Source organism: Hyaena hyaena, unplaced genomic scaffold (assembly GCF_003009895.1).
Source record: "Hyaena hyaena isolate Hyena2069 unplaced genomic scaffold, ASM300989v1 scaffold_33, whole genome shotgun sequence".
Lineage (NCBI taxonomy): Eukaryota > Metazoa > Chordata > Mammalia > Carnivora > Hyaenidae > Hyaena > Hyaena hyaena.
In genome coordinates, this window is record NW_024080666.1 from 5,648,994 (window position 1) to 5,665,399 (window position 16,406).

At 45.8% G+C, this 16,406-nt stretch overlaps 1 protein-coding gene across 1 annotated transcript in view; it reads right to left on the reverse strand.

Annotated features, from left to right (window-relative positions):
* Positions 1-16,064, reverse strand: part of LOC120229689 (SET-binding protein-like) — a 33,463-nt gene extending 17,399 nt beyond the window's left edge. Inside the window, exon 1 of the mRNA XM_039228835.1 lies at positions 16,011-16,064. The gene's annotated coding sequence lies outside the window, so the exon portion shown is untranslated. The remainder of the gene's footprint in view (positions 1-16,010) is intronic.
* Positions 16,065-16,406: the final 342 nt, after the last annotated feature.

Consider the following 16,406-nt stretch of genomic DNA (forward strand, 5'->3'; position numbering starts at 1 on the left):
AATGGAAGACGGTCTCTTCCAGACTCGAGACTCTAATTTTACCCTGCACAGCCACAGATCTATAGGAACACTCCACATTAGATAGTGTGGACCTTCAGAATTATTTCTCTGAGAGAACAAGGAATCCTGGGTGGCTAGATGTGTCTAAGAACCCAAATGAGTCCCAAGGAAAGCATCCTCTCTACCCTTCAAATCTGCAAGATGGAAGAATTTTTCCTAACTCTGAACCCTTGGGGAACTCTTGCTAATCCCAGAGTTTAGCTCCATAAATGCAAATTCTTGAGCTCCACCTATTGAATCAGGGCTCCAGGAGGGGTGGGGTCCAGCCCTCTGGCTTTTCCCAAGCGCTCCAGATGATTCTGACGGGCTTAGGCTTTGCCTGATGTATGTACTTACTCCTACCTCCTTCACCAATGAGCATGACTACTCTGTGTTTAAAGGTATTTCTCCCTTACACCAGTATTCTGAGTCTCTGAATACACAAAGGTTGCATTTTATTCATGCACGCAGTCCCAATGCCTAGCACAGAGCCCAACACATAATGGACGCTCAAGAAATGTTGGTTGACTGAATTAATAAATGAACAATCCAACACAGCCTGGGTTTCCCAACATCACCCACCTCTCCCATCTGCTCTGCTCCCACTGCACCACCCACATGCAGGCCATCATCAGCTGGACTATTCCCTTCCAAAGAGAAAATATTATGGTGGAGCTGGCAGAGCCCTCGGCATATTTAACAGAAGTCAAAACACGTGGATTCCAGGCCTAGTTCTGTCAAGTAGACATAAGCCCTCTTTTAGCCTCAGTGTATCACCAGCAAGATGGAACGAATGCCTTCCTGATCTACCTTATTAGATTTTGACTATTATCTTTTTTTTAATAGAACCACACATGCTCTTTATAAAAAAATTTTTTTAAAAACATGCACCCCATATGGTCTTAGAGGCAAACAATCACAAATATAGCAAGAGTCCTCGCCTCGTTCCTGATCTTCCCCCACTCTCCCAGAACGCTTCCCTGCACCCCACCCTCCAAGCCCCACCTCGGCTCTGGGTTCTGCAAATCCCCATAAGTCACTTCTTCCATCTTTACCTATAAAAGTGTAGGTTTCAGACCAGAAAACGTTACCCCTCAAAACTCTCTAGACTGTCTTCTAACATTTGAAATGACAGAAGAGAAAATGGAGGCCAACCTGGTTTGTTTCCTTTGTAGGCAACTTGTTTTATGCTGTTATAGTTGAAGATTTTCCCTTCATAGTATTAGAATTTTATGAATGACAAAATGAGTATAGTGTGGATCCCTCTCCTTTTATTTTTCCTGCAACACAATGAGCCTTTTCGATCTAGAGGCAGGAACATCCCCTGCAATAATACCTCTTTAACTATTTTTTCTACTCACTGGTTCTGGCTTCTCAGTTTTTCCCATAATCCTCACTTTAGCACTCACATCTCTGTCCTTCATTTCCCTCATTTTCTCGCTCATTGTTTTTATTTCTTGATTTTGCATAGTGGGAGAGCAAACCCCAAACTACCCTCCATGATACCAACTTAATTCTATTTTCTGTGTTCCCTTAGTCTCTATTGTGGATCTTTAATTCTGCTATTAGACAACGTGGATCCCTGCAGGCTTTCTTTACTTCATGCATTGTCCTTTCAGCTGTTTTCCACCTCTGCACACTCCCTCGCTGTGACTTTGTGCTCCTATCCCACCAGCAGTCATGCTTCTTCCTGTTCCAGATATCTGGCAGCTTCCTGAAATTCTTATTTTGCAGTCATAGTAAATAATTTTCATGATACTGTTCCCTTTACCTTACTGGGTGTTTTTCTCTCTAAGGCCTCCCGTTGGTTCTTTTTCTTTGCTCATGCTGTAAAGGAGGAGGGAGTTGTACCGGGTAGTGTTGACCTACAGAAAAAACACCAGGCAGCTTTTGACTCTACCTTCAGTCCACCTGGAAGGCAGTCAAATCCTCATCTCAGCGCTACTGCTGTTATCAGTGATCTCATCATCTCAGTTTCTCTTGAACAGTAATGGCGGTGTGCTGACACCAGCCTCAAGGGGCTCCTGAGAGCCTATCCTGTGTCTCTCTTCCCAACTCCACATTCAATGGGGTCAGGCTGGTAGTTTGAAAGTTGGCTATGGTAGGAGTGTTTACACCACAGAAATTAGCAAACTTCACAAATAATGGCTTAAAAACAAATCTGGAGAACAGGGTGTTAAGCATTTACTACAACACCACTGATGGTAAACATCTACCTACTACTGTTTTGCTAGACTATGAGGGCTTCTTCTGCCAGATTTTTTTGAAATTCTGAAGAGCTGAAATCCCCAATATGCACTGTGACAAGGCTCTTTATGTTTACCTCAGAGCTAGACTTGAGGAGCCATCTCTGTCCAAAAGTCAATGTCCTGCTTTCACCCCTCCCAAACCTCTCTCCTTCAGGCTTTTCCATTTGGTTTTTGAAAGCCGTACTTTGACAATATATATAATGATGGTAGGGAGGAAACCATCTTCACTTGTCTTATTAAAGTTGCCCATGCAGTAGACCGGATGACTGCCTAATTTCTGACAGAAATTAGGAGTTTCTGATCTTAGAAGACAAAGGGTATAAAAGGATGGCGTGTGATCCTACCAAACTACAGATAGGGAAGCTAATGTATGTTAACCTGGGTTCACTGGCCTAATCCTATGAGAATCTCTTCTCAAGTTCTTTTAAGAGAATTTAAGCCATACATGGTCTGACTGGTTTTGGAGGTGATTCAGTGTTCATCTTTCTTTATGTCACCTAAGGTATTTAGGTGGGGAGTCAGAAGTGGCCTTTCCCATTTGAGAGACTTGGCATGAACCTAGGATCCTCCTCCAGCCCCCTTGAGTTACTGCCTCTTCATTACTCAGGCCCAGGTCAAATGGCACTTCCCTGAGCTTCACAACCACATCAGGATTCCCTATTTTGTGCCTTAATAGCACAGAGGTTTTCTTCACTAGCATTTATTATATTTTATAAATAAATGTGCCACTCTTGAGTGCAACTCTCATCCCGCCTCCTCCTGCACTAGACAGTAAGCCCCTGAGGGTAAAAGCTAGTCTATTTGGCTCAGCATGGAATCCCCAGAGTCTTGCACAGCTCCTGATCCATGGAGCAACACTCCAAATCATTCACTGAGGAAATGCTGAATAAGAGAATGTGTCAAAGGCCACCAAGCGCCATTTGACTCAGGTGCCCATGACTCTGAGTGATCTGCCCCTGAAATCCTTGCTGCTGCAGATACATCCAGAATAAATGCACCATAAACTCTGATAAATTGATCAAGTGACCCAACCCTTACCCAGCTCTCAATCAGTGAGGGCAAATACAGCCTGCTACCATGGCTCTCTAACCCTGCAAACACACCAGTGGTTTACAGTGAAGAATGAAGGTCAGACTCAGTGGCTTTTTAATACCACATACCTGGATGTTACCTTCCTGTTCATAGATCACCTCCTCCAAGCAGTGTTCCCTGAGTGTTGCAACCACCAATTTCCCCAATAGCGTCTGCTAAGCTGCGGCTTTCCCAAAGCCCCCTGATTTGCACTGATTCATGGGACTTCCTACTAATTCCTCCGGCTGCCCTTTCTCCTTCTTCCACACTATAACCTCTAAGTCATTCTGCAGGATTTGGGTCAAGTTTCATATCCTTCATGAAGGCCGGCTGAACCTTCCTTTTCCATCCCTTTTCCCTTGTGTGTATACACACATACACACACACACACACACACATACACACACACTCACAGATGGTCTTGCTCTCACTTCCCTCAGTATTCTGCTATAAAGCATTTGGCGGACTGTATTGCAATATTCTGTGTACTTATTTCTCTCTCCCACCAGACCAGGAACTCCCCAAGTGTCAGGGCTGGATTTTACATGGATGTCTGAGCACAATGAGCACACACAGTAAGGATCCAACTGCAAGTGTCCAAGCCATGTTTCCCCTTGAAAAGAAGAATGGAAGCAGCCCCAACCTGATGTCACATGTTTAGATTACTTAGCCTCTCTTTCCCATTTAGTAACTCTTCCTAGAAAATGTTTACACTGTTCAAGTCTCATTTGGAAATTGGGTTATAATCCTACCTCAAGGGTTGTTTTGAGAACTAATTGAAGATTAAATAAGATATTTATGAAAGAACATGTTGGGATCACCTTAGTGGATGCTCAAATATTTTGGTAAATTCGATTTACTTCCATAGTCTGTGTCACCTAAGCTAGTGTTTGGCTAATTGCTGCTTCTCTTCACAGATCCCAAGTAAAGCCTGAGGGGACAGGGGTTGGAGGCCAACCTCCCCAATCTCCCTATACAATAGGAAGCACATACAAATAGTTTAATTTGTACCTGCTAACTTAAGTGTTTGCTCTTGTTTTGAGTATTGCTTTTTTTCTTCTTCCCAATTTGTCTTATGGAGGAAACTGACTTAGTTTAGTCACAAATTAGAGGCTTATTCCCTGCTCTGTCACCTGGAGCTTGGTGGCCTTGGGCAAGTTCCTTTTTCTCCCTGGGTCTCCCCATCCCCGTTTGCAGAATGAAGGGGTGCAATAACGTAAACTGTAGCCCCTTCAGCTCTGACATTCTCAGGTACTAAGTCTTATCTCCTGAACTTTAACACCAGAGTCCTTCAAAGACTGGGCTGGTTCCTTCCACCTCCTTCTAGATCCTCCTTCTAGATCCTACTGGTTCTATGGCTCCATCTCACTGAACCTCATGCAAAACTAAGGATCAGTCCCTGTGCTTAGGGGTCCCCATGATAGGGAGAGGAGCAGAATCAAATTTCTGAGGCCTGAGGCCAGTGCATTATCCATTAACCAATAGTTCCAGCTCTAGCTTCAAAAACAGTGCCTCCTCTGGGAACCAATAACACAACACAACAACATGAGCCTTAGGACCCTAGGGAGAGATCTCTAAAGCTCTGGCTGGGCCAATCCCCAAGTTCGTAGGGCAAGCTCTACCTCCAGCATATCACCTGTTGCCTGTGTTTCTCCATGCAGTCAAGGAAAGCACACACTTATAGTGAGAGAGGAGGTAAATATAACCAATGATCTCAACAGGTATTATGAGTTTAATCAAGACAGCAGCCCTGTGATACAGAAGACCTGTTTTCATTTCACAGATGTGGAAATAATGGTCCAGAGAGGTTAATAATTTGCTCAAGGGCTCATAGTACCTACACCAGATCCATAATCAAATCCAGGGTTTATACGATTCTAAAACCTGTACTCTTACTTTTATATGATAATGTCTCTAAAACACAAAGTGATACCCCTAGCTACTTTTACAGATATGAGTGTTGCGGACGAAATGACACAAAGGACAAGACACACACAAAAGACAGACAGAGACACAACTCCGGCCGGAGGAACAATTCTACGCAAGCCCCTCTTGCGGTTTATTTTATACCCCGGTAACTGGATGCAAACTGAAATTTACAAAATACCTTCTTTTACAAAACAAGGGCAAGTAGCCAAACACATTCCAAGGACAGGGGGGAGCAAAGGGAGGAAGTGACCACAACATGTTTACTAAGAGGCCTGCTCACAATTCCAGCCTTCTCCTTAATTCTAAAGAGGGCATGTTCCCTCGTTTGCAAGCAGACCATTAAACTTGGATACTGTGTGAAGGACTACAGGCAGAGCATCCTGTTTGCAGGAATGCCTTGCCCAGGCAGGGAGCCCCGTGTGCAGGCACATCCCTGCGTCCCTAACCACGCTTTCTTGTGGTCACTGTCAGGCTCCCACATATGAGCTCCAAGACCAGTCTACCACCAGACTTACCACATTACTTCCAAATCCTAGGTATCAGGTTTCTCACCTGCCCTCCAAGTCTTCTCACCAAACTTTACAAGGACAATAGTAAATAACATATGCAGAATAGCACCTAAAAGGTGAAATTAGGCACAACTATAAGAAGTAACTGTGGTCATAATATTTCCTGTCCAAAGAGTAGAGAGAGCCACTTGGCAAAGAAAATGATCCTACATTTTAACATGCATCTAGTATATAACAAGTGCTTTAACTGTTTTATTTAACCCTGAGATGTGCCCATTTTAAAGATAAGATAACTGAAGTTGAGAAATTAATTAAAGTCACCAAGATGGTGCTCTTTGACTCCAAATGTCATTTGCTTTCCACTGATTCATCATGCCACCCATCTTCAAATACCCGAGTCAGTGGTCACTTAAACTCCAGTCCTCCACTATGTCATTTGTAAATTGGAGATGAAAATTATAGACTTACATGAAGGCAATGGAGGTAAACTAAACAATCCAACAAATAATAAACTCCACAGTCTTTCTTTCAAGGGCCTCAAATTTTGACCCCACTACCTGTTCAGTCCTAATTCAAATCCCTCGACTTCTCAACCATCTGATTCCACAATCACTTTGCTTACTGTCATTTGAATATAATCTGACACCTCCATGCTTGTGCTTCTTCCACAAAAGGGATGCTAGGCATACCAGAGCTAAACAAATATTAGCTCCATTTCCCTTCCTTTGTGATATTTCTCCTTCAGGAATCTTGAAATGCCATTTAAATACTGCATTGTTGCCAAAACTTGTATGTCTTTCTCCAATTATACATTAGATTCCTGTTGATAAATACCAGTATCAGAGCATTTTTGTTCTCCAGGGTGGCTGATTCCCATTCCAAATGCTCATATATAGTTTTATTTTTTGTTCTGAATATCCCTCTTTTGAACACCAGACTAAAGAGTTGGTGGCTGATAATACCACTGGTAGATGGGACAGTTCGATGTCAAGGTTCTGTCTTGTGCGGTATGTGTGGAAGTTCTCTGACACATCTTTCTGCTCCTCACATCTACACACACATACACACACACACACACACACATACACACACACACACACGGCATTCTGAAAACTCTGGTCATGGCTTCTATCTCAACATGCAGCCTTGGCCTTTTTCTCACAGGACACCATTTCATCTGTCTGGTCATCTGACATTCCACAGAACCCTGATCTTTGAGAAGAGGTCTTCATTCTGCCTTTATATTCCCAAGTTGAGTATCTTCTCTGCAGCTCTGAACCTATGCAAGCTGTTCCATTGTTCAGGACTCAGCCCAAGCCCCAGCTAGTCCCTGAAGCTTTCTGGGATGTGTCCAACACCAGGTTCTGGCCTTCCCTGTGCTCCCAATACAGTTCAGTTAGCCTCAGATAACTGTTTTTCATGAGCTCTTTTGAAGTCTTCCACCAGACTGAGGGCAGAGACAATGTCCTTTCCATCTCTTGGTGTCCTCCCAACCCCACACCCAGCACCCATCAGAGTCTGCTCACATTCATGTTTAAATGACAATGAGCAAACAAAGTTGGTTGAATCAGAGGGCTGAAAAGTTGATGAGTTTGAATGAAAACTCTGGACAGCTAGATTGGGTCCAACTTAGAGACTTTGTCCTTTCCACAGAGAAGACCTGAGGCCAGCAAGATGCTTCCTATGGGTTATCAGCTCCTCAATATCAGTCAGTCGGACCTTGTCATCAGGGGTCCCCCACTCCTGCCAGCTGAAGTACTTGTCATGACTAGCACTCATTTTGTGTGTGTGTGTGGCAATTACAAATTCACATTGGAACTTTGTCTCACCTCTGCTCCAATGCCAAAGCTATTTTATCCACTAAGAATGTCCCTTTGTTGCAATGCTACTGTCAAACCCAACACCACATCCTCCTCAAAGCCTTCCCTGACTCCTCCTGATCACACAAATAGCATAATTCCAGTAGGTCATGCTCCCACTTTGGCTGCAGACTGAAGCTTTCCATTTGAGCTGTGTGTGTCTCTACAGATAAACTGTTCATTCTCCAAGGGCAAAAGCCATGTCTCATACCAGACCTCTTCCACCTGAGTGTCAGGAACAATGGCTCACACAGCAGCAACGTTGAGATTTTAATAAATATTTGTGGATCAAAAGCCTCACTGTAAGTGAGCTCTTGAGAACAAAGTAATAAGCAGAAAGAAGGCCCATACGGCTCTCACATCAAATTATTCTTTTTAGCCACCATTATTAACCTATGCTTAAAAAAAAAAATCAAAGTTCTCATGGCTCACATAACGACCGCAGAAGGAGACACCAGCAACTGCAAGGGACTTGCCATCCAGAGTTCATTATTCTACTACAAACACAACAATGATGCTCCAACTGCTTCTGATGAGCATTCTCAGACTACTATGTTGGATTCATCAAATTCAGCATCTCCAGTCTTCCCATCTCCCCAGCCCCAAGGTCAAACCCAAGCAGCCTTTTCTACTGACAGAATGCAAATCTTTGGCAGACAGAAGGAAAAATGAAGAAACTGTTTTTCACCAAGTTAGGCTAATGGGCCTGCTTTTTTTTTTTCCTCCTATCCCAAGTAGTCCTAGGATAAAACTAACTGCCACATCTTGGTAGCTTGCAGAAGTTCCCTCTTCCTAAATACCCAACCAGGTGTTCCTCACTGAGTAGGTAAGACTTTCCACTGAACTTTCATAGGGCCTCAGATCAAAGCCCGATTTTCCTGATCCCACCTTACCCCAAAATAAGAGGCTTCTGGCTTTGGACAAACTGGGGATTGCTCCCTTTGGCCTCAAAAGGCACAGAAACCAACCACCAGCTACTATGGAACACAGGCCAGAGAGGGCAGACTCTGCTGCGGGGATGGAGAGGATACCCCAGAAGCACAGGCATAGCCTGTGCCTCAGCCTACATGCCCAACAGAATCTACACCAAACAATAATGCCCAGCCCACCAGATCCATGAGGTCTGTGGAGTAGCCACAGCAGAGATTCCAGATGCCTACCTGGCACAGGAGGCAGTAGCAAAGCCCAGATAGGGAATATACTTCAGATTTTCTAAGCTGTCTACACCCCTCCCTCGTCTCCACTCAGTTATCTCACCAAAGGGGGCCAGTATTCAAAAAAGATGTAGAGAATCAATCCTTTTCTTCCTTCCACATGATTCTCTATCATTCTTTACAGTATTTCTTCACACTTAGCTCACCATCTATCTCAGCCTCTCCCTGTCTCTGTCCTCCAGTGTGGCTCTCCAGGTCTAACGTGGGAGCTTCTGCTGACTCTATTTCCCTTTCTAGAACTCTCCACCACAACAAACACTCAGCAATGGGCACAACTCCTCAGCAGGACTGGTTTGGATGGCTGCTGGGATGCCATTAAATGGATCTGAGAAGCTCTGAGCTTTAAAAAAAAAAAAAAAAAAAAAGAGCTTCAAAATTCCTGGGACACTTCTAGCTGTAGGATCACAAAATTTCAGAATGCCCTCCCAATAGCAACCAAACTCATTCACTTCAAGGTACCCCAAGCTAAGAAGGTGTCCCCCATCATGCACTAATGGGTGGCCAGGCCAGCATGCAGCCTGCCTCTCAGGACCCTTTCTGGGGACTGAGTGCATGTCTCTGCTCCAGATTCTTTTCCAGTGTGTCCAGGCTCAGTCACTGAGAGGCAGGGAAGCACTTGCATTAAAGTAACAAAGAAGATTGCATGGTTAAGTGCTGAAAGGAGTGTGGTGGACAAAAATGCAATTGGAATTTTCAGAGAAAGTCAAGAGCTGTGAGTGCTAGAGTGGCAATGAGGCTCTAGTAGGCACTTAATAAATATTTGATGATTGAATGAATGAATGAATCAGTGACTGATAGGATGTGCGTGTGGTAAAACATCATTACCTCTTAGGCTTTGAGGGAGAAACAGACTGGGTGACTGCCCCTGAAAGATAGCCAAAAGTATAAAAAGCCATTTAACATAAGTGGTTATTATTCACTTTGTTTAAGAGGTCCTCATTGTGTTGCTTCATGGTGCAGAGCTTTGGTACACCTTAAACAATATTTACTTTTAATAATCTATCTTTGCATAAATTCTGTGATTCATTCATGAAACAGAAATCACTCCTAAGTAAGGACAGGGCTTCGTGGGGCAAACCTAGCCCCTTTCTTTAAGGACTCACAGCCTAGGGCGGTAGTGACAACAAACAGCAAAGCAGCATGAGCTGGTTGCCAAGCAAGTACTTTATACCTGAAGTGCTCTAGAGACCAGGGTGAGGAGCTAAGAGCTGGTCTAATGTCCTAAGAGGTAAATGCTCTGGCTAAAAGGGACCAATCAAGACACCTTCCAAAGAGGAGGCAGAGGCACAGAGTGAACTCAGGTGCAGAGGTGGACTCATGTACAGAGGGCCCAAGGTGAGTGAAGAAACCAGTCTGATGGGAGCAGAGGCCAGCAAGTGTTGTGTAAAATGGGGTTCACTGCAGAACACTGCCAGCACTTAGTGCAGGTTGCTGGGCAGGGCAAGTCAGGAATCATGGAAGAGAGAAAGAGGAGCAATCCAGAGGAGGCAGGGAACAAATGGACTGTAAAAAATTTTCCTGATTCTAGACAACCTACAGGGTTTGCTGGGACAGAGGCAATCCTGCTATGAGTTCTTTCCTTGAGAGAGGCCAAACGCTGTCCTGAATGTCACTACTCAGCCACTAGGGCTCCCTGAGGAGAACCTCCCCCTTACTCTCTCCAGCTTGCTCTGACTCTCTGTGCATCTCCGTGTCTTTTTCCTTTTCTTCTTCTAGTTCCTAATGCTAAGAGCATTTCCTGAGCGCCAATATACCTGCGAGTCCAAACTGCATCATGTCTGAGACTTTGAGTCTTAGATATGCATGACATATACAAGGCATCCAACAATTCAACTTAAATATACATATATTTATTTAACATATATATTTATTTATTGAAATAGACACATGCACACACACGCACACACATTTTCCTTATGATCAACTCAAGAACAAAAAATAAAAATAAGTATTCCCTGACTGTCTTAGAACACAAGGGCCCCTGTTGGCATTTCTGGTCACACCAAAGGGTTATTAATCCCTGGGCAATGGCGACAATAAGCCCAGGCACCAGTTTCCAGGAGGCAGCATGGAAATCCTCTCAGAGTTCAATTACAGAAATTAGCTGGTATTATTTAATCCTTACAATGCCTGTGAAGTAGGCAAGTTAAGCATCTTTATCCCTATTTTCCTGATTAGGTTATTGAGGCTCAAAAAGTTTAAATAATTTGCCAGGGGCCATTTAGCTGGGAAGAAGCAAAGACAGGATCCAGAGCAGATCTGTCACTTCAGGTGTGATGCTCTTCACACTTTAACACAGCCATCCAGTCCCAGGTGGGCCACCACCTTGTGTCATTTCAGCAAGTCACCGTGTCAATTGCCTCATCTTCTGAATGGGGATAAACTGCTTATCTGGCCTATCCCCTTAAAAGAATCAAAGGGGCTGATGTGATGTGAAGCTATCTTGAAAAGAACAAAGAGCCATGCATGTGAACAGGAGTATTTTTGATGGGAGAAGTTGGGTAAGGGAAACAGTTTTCCAAGCTGGCAAAGCACTGAAACTCTTATCTGCTCACCATTCATCCTTACCCCTCTCCAACACTTGAAAAGGTAGAAGCCTCAGCTTGCCTGGGGTCAGGTCAGCTGGCTTTGCCTACAATTATTTCTCATGGGTCTGCTGATCACAATCCATCATCAGTTCCTGGGAGGGCTGCCTGCTTCCTCCCCCGGTATCTTGCGGACTTCAGGGCTGCTCACACTCTACTTCACCCTGGCATCATTTGCTCTGAACAGTACAGGAAGTCAACTGTGAGTTTCTAAGCCAAAGGCCACTGAAAAAAATGTTCCCTCAACCTTGAAGGGTACCCTCTGTGGATAAGAAAAAAAAACAAAACAAAACAAAGCAAACAAAAAGACAACTCTGTAAGGGACACTGCTCTGACCTGAAACTTTGAAAGACAGTCGAAACTTCCATTTGAGAACTCTAAGGGCCCACTAACTTGCACTCAGCCATCTGAGGTCACCAGTTTCCCCTAAACTTCATATTACCCTCACTTCGTATATCTAGGTGGGCATCAGAATCTAGTTCAAGGCGAAGTGAAAATGGAAATGAAAGCCCAGAGCAAAACAAGACTGTAGGTTGGCATCTATCCCTCATATCATGAAGTAGTACATTCTGTGGACACCTTGCCATTTCCTTTTCTGCATTTATCAAGTGTTAGGTTGATGAAAGTGTCTGCAGCCTGATGAAAAGTTTGAGAAATACCAGGGTTGCCTTTAGAAATAGTTCTAGAAGAATCTTAAAACTATGTTTATATGTATGATAGTAGTGTTCCTTCCTTAATCCTGGCCTCAACTATTTTAAGACACTCACCAGGTTTCACAATAGACCACAGAACAGGAGTGAAGTTGGATACTTGTTCCCCTCATTGCAGGAATCCAAGGACCAAGCACAGTGACATGCAGCAAGGGTTGCCCCTCTCCAGGGCAAGAGCAGCCCCTGTCCTCCCTACCCCCCACCAATAGACCTCTCCCACACAGCGGGTCCCTGAGTAAACTCAATAGCATCATCCCATTTTTTAAGGCACTGCTACTCCTGAAAATACTAATGTGTTAATAATAATTTACCCCATTCATCTGGCAAGGGCAGAACTGAAGCAACTTGAAATGCCATCAGCAAAAAATTATTTATTTCCCATTCCTGAGCAGCAGAGAAAACAAGGTTTCATTGGCTGGGTCTGCCTTCAATAGCTTTCTGGTTTCAATTAAAACTTCAAGTCTCCAAGGGAAAAACTGGCATTCTGGGAGGCTGAGGCCCAGCCAAGTTTCAGTGTCTCTGCAAGAATTGAGAAAGGACGTCCCATCCATCTAGCCACTTCTCATCTTCCTCCTTTTGCATATTACAGAGAAGCTTTGAAGCAGAGATTGAAGTATAACTAAAAATAATGACCGGTGAGAGAACTCTCCTAGAGGTACATTTTTGTGCCAGAGAAGTATTGATTCATCCCCTAATGGAATTGAAAGTCCAGATAACAGCAGAAAGGGAATCAGGAGTCCGAGGGAAATGCCTACTTATTTATTTCTTCTTTGGCAAACTCCTGTCTCCTGCCTCTCCCCACCTACTGTTCTCAACTAAATTCGACAAAGATTCCATGCACTGTTTTCTCTCTCCCAACCCTCGTTGAGGTCAGGTGATTTACAAAGTAGCTTGCTGTGAATAATGTGAGTACATGACCAGAAGCCCTGATCGCACCAAAGAGGCCCCCTTGGTTCACTCAGGGATACCCCTAGGATTCCCCTGTGTGAAGTCCAGATCTGGGCCTGCCCAGCAGCGCCTTCCTATGTAACATTATGATGTTAACGTACAAAAGATCGGATTACAGCCCTTCACTTGACTAGCCCATTTATGAACATATAAGGCAGTTGATATTTTCTCCCAAGCCAGAAGTGGCCCTTTCCTACCATACCGCTGCTTCTCAGCCACTCCCCTTTATGTTCACTACAAGCCCTCCCCTCCCCCACCTCCAGTTTGTTTATTCCAGTGACACGTCTATTTTCCCGGCTCTGGGAGACAAGTCCGTTTCCCTCCTCTGGCTCCTGATCACATTCCCTCACCACCTCCTCCCCCAGCCCAGCTCAGGTTACTAGAGTGGCTAGCTGCACCCACAGCCCAGCTTTTGCACCAATTCAACTTCCCAAGACAACGAATTTTTTTTTCTTACTGGGGGAGGGGAGATAAAGTGCAAAGCAGCACTTTCAGAATACCTGGTCTCCCTATCTTCTTAGGCTACCTTCCCTAAATTTGCAAATACTCTATGCTCAACCACACTCTTAGATCTGTCCTAACTCCCCGTCTCTGGTAGGAGGCAATCCCATTAAGTACAGAGGAAAGCAGAACATCTTCAACTTCACTCTGAAACCTTGGACAACCTTATCAGGGCAGGAGATCAAGCCTCCCTGCCGGAGTCTTGGGAGTCTTGGAACAGTGTAAGCCACAGAAAGGAGGAGAAAGGGGAGGGAATGACCAGGGATTGTAAACTGGCTACATTTTGAAGAGCTACAAACTTTCTCCTCCCTCAAACGCCCCTGGACAGTTTGGCCCCGCCTCCCCATCCCAGCCAGACAACATCTAACTGGGGTGAGCAAAGGAAACTCTCCCAGACGGTCCAGGTCTGGCCCCAGTGTTGCAGATGTGGCCTGCACAGAACAACACCCTTCCTCTCCACGCCCCTCTTCTCTACTCCACTCCCGTCTCCACCTCCAGAGACATACATGTTTGCAAATGAAGATGAGCGTGAATGGGGCAAATCAGATTTACCTGAGTGAACTCATGGAGGGTAAGAGGTGGGGCCCCAACAGCAAGATAGTTTTAGTGACAGCCACTTTATAAAACTAGTTTTTTGTATGCATCTGCGTGAAAAGAAAAAAAAAACAGGAAACAGAGTAAAGGAATGAAAAGGAAGAGAACAAAAAAATAATGTTAGAGAAAAACAAGTAGTATTAGATTTCCTTAAAGACCATGGACTCCAACCAAACTTTAGGGGAAAAGGTGTGGATAGTGGAAGGTAGGGGGTGGGGGCTTAGAAAGAAAAGTAGCTGTTGTAGAATTACAGAATAAATTGCCCTTTTGGAAGAGTTTCTGAGGCGATAAAGAGACACACAAATTGGCCTTTTAGCATTAGACGCCAACCATGAGATTATCAGGACAGTTTATTTGAAGCGGAAACGAATCGGAAATCCTTCCCTCAACAATCCTTTCAGATGGATATACACACCCTCAGAACCCACACAGATACACATAAAGAATAAATGCAGCATCAGGGGGCAATAAGAACCCCCTCCCCACAACTCCCCCAGTACCTCTAGCCTCATCTTCTACTTCCAATTGCACAACTTTCCGATCTCCAAAGAAAATACTCCCAGTTGGATCCAATTTCAGAATTGTTGTAAGCGTGTGGGTCAAGGGAGGAGGGGTGTTTGCAGCGTGCAGGGGAGGGGGACTGGAAGACAGCATTTAGGCAGTCACTTATTTTTTTAGAACCAGCATGCTCTACCGATCAGAAATTGCTATTACCCAGCAATGCTTCCATCACAAACAGACACCAAAAACAGCATCACCGTTATCACCATCTTGCTAAAGATCTGCCCAGTCCAGTTTACCTGACTTTGTCTCTGTGGAACTTCTCAGACAGTATTTTAGCCAAAGAGATAATGCTTTGAAAGACAAAAACAATAAATCGATACTGAAGGGCTCCCTTTCCGGAGTGATTTCCCACTGGAAACCACCGAACGGGGAAGCCTGTCGTTAATTCTCAAGCCCAGGGCTCCTCTAGAAACACACACAATGCGTGCTTTCAAAAAAAAAAAAAAAGAAGGCATTCGTCTGCTTTTAAGGGAATTCCTGGCTTTTCAGAGTCCCAAAACCGGAGAGCACGAGACAGAGACTCAGATTCATTGATTAAGATTTTAAGAGAAAGACTAACACAGAGCCACAACACAAGCACACACCAACCTTCGCCGGCTGGACCACTTCTTCCCTGTTCTTCTTTCTATTAACGACACGTTAGATTCTGATACATCTCCCCCCCCCCATATCCAACTAGGTTACAATGTAGCTCTGTAGCTCCACTTAACCTGCAAGTTACAAAGAGATCCCCCAAAATAATATATACATGTATATACCTATCCTGCTGCCTTCCCACCTCTTTCCCTACCCCCTCCCCCTCTCGAGTCCACTCCACCAACGCCAAACCCGCCAGCCCAGGCAGCCGGCGGCAGGACCGAGGGAGGGTGCAAAAGGCGGGGTGGGGGTGGGGGGGGGAATCAGATTAGGCGAAACTCAATAAGCTCCCAGCCCTCCAGCCCGACGCTTCCACTATCGCCGCCGCCAACGGGCCACTCCAAATGAGCCAGCATCGCTGCCCACCCGCGGGCGGGCCGGAATCGCGCCCATCCTCCGCAGCCTGGCGGGGACCGGCATCCCGCCCCCTCGGCCCCGTCTCCCCCTTCCCGCCCGGTGCAAAATCAAAGCCCCGGCGAGGCGACGTTAACTTTTGCATACAGGGCACACACACCGCCCCCAGCCCCGGGCGTGCGGGGGCCCGGGGCGCCGCAGGAGGCTGGGCGCCGTGCTCCCGGGCCAAGGTCGCCGCGCGTGCTCACCCATGTCCCGGCGGCTCCGGCTCCGCTGGCCCCGGTGCTCGCTCAGATCCCGGCTCCCGTCGCTCGCCCGAGCCCCCAAAGGTGCTGCTGCGGCAACTCCATGGCGATGAGCATCTGTCAAACCGCGAGCCGCGGGCGGGCCGCCCTCGCTCGGGGGGCGCCGGGGCCCCCGGGCGCGCGGAGGCGGCGGCGAGCGGCGGGCGCCCCGGCCGGCCCCGCGCTTCCCGCCCGGCGCGGCCGCCTCCGCCGCGCCACCGATTTATGGAGAGAGATATCAAGGGGGAAAATGGCGTCTCCGGAGCCCGAGGAGTCCTGGAGTAATCACATTCACACACACACACGCCCGCACGCACACACACTCGCACACACTCGCACACAGGCGCGCGGCGAGCCCGG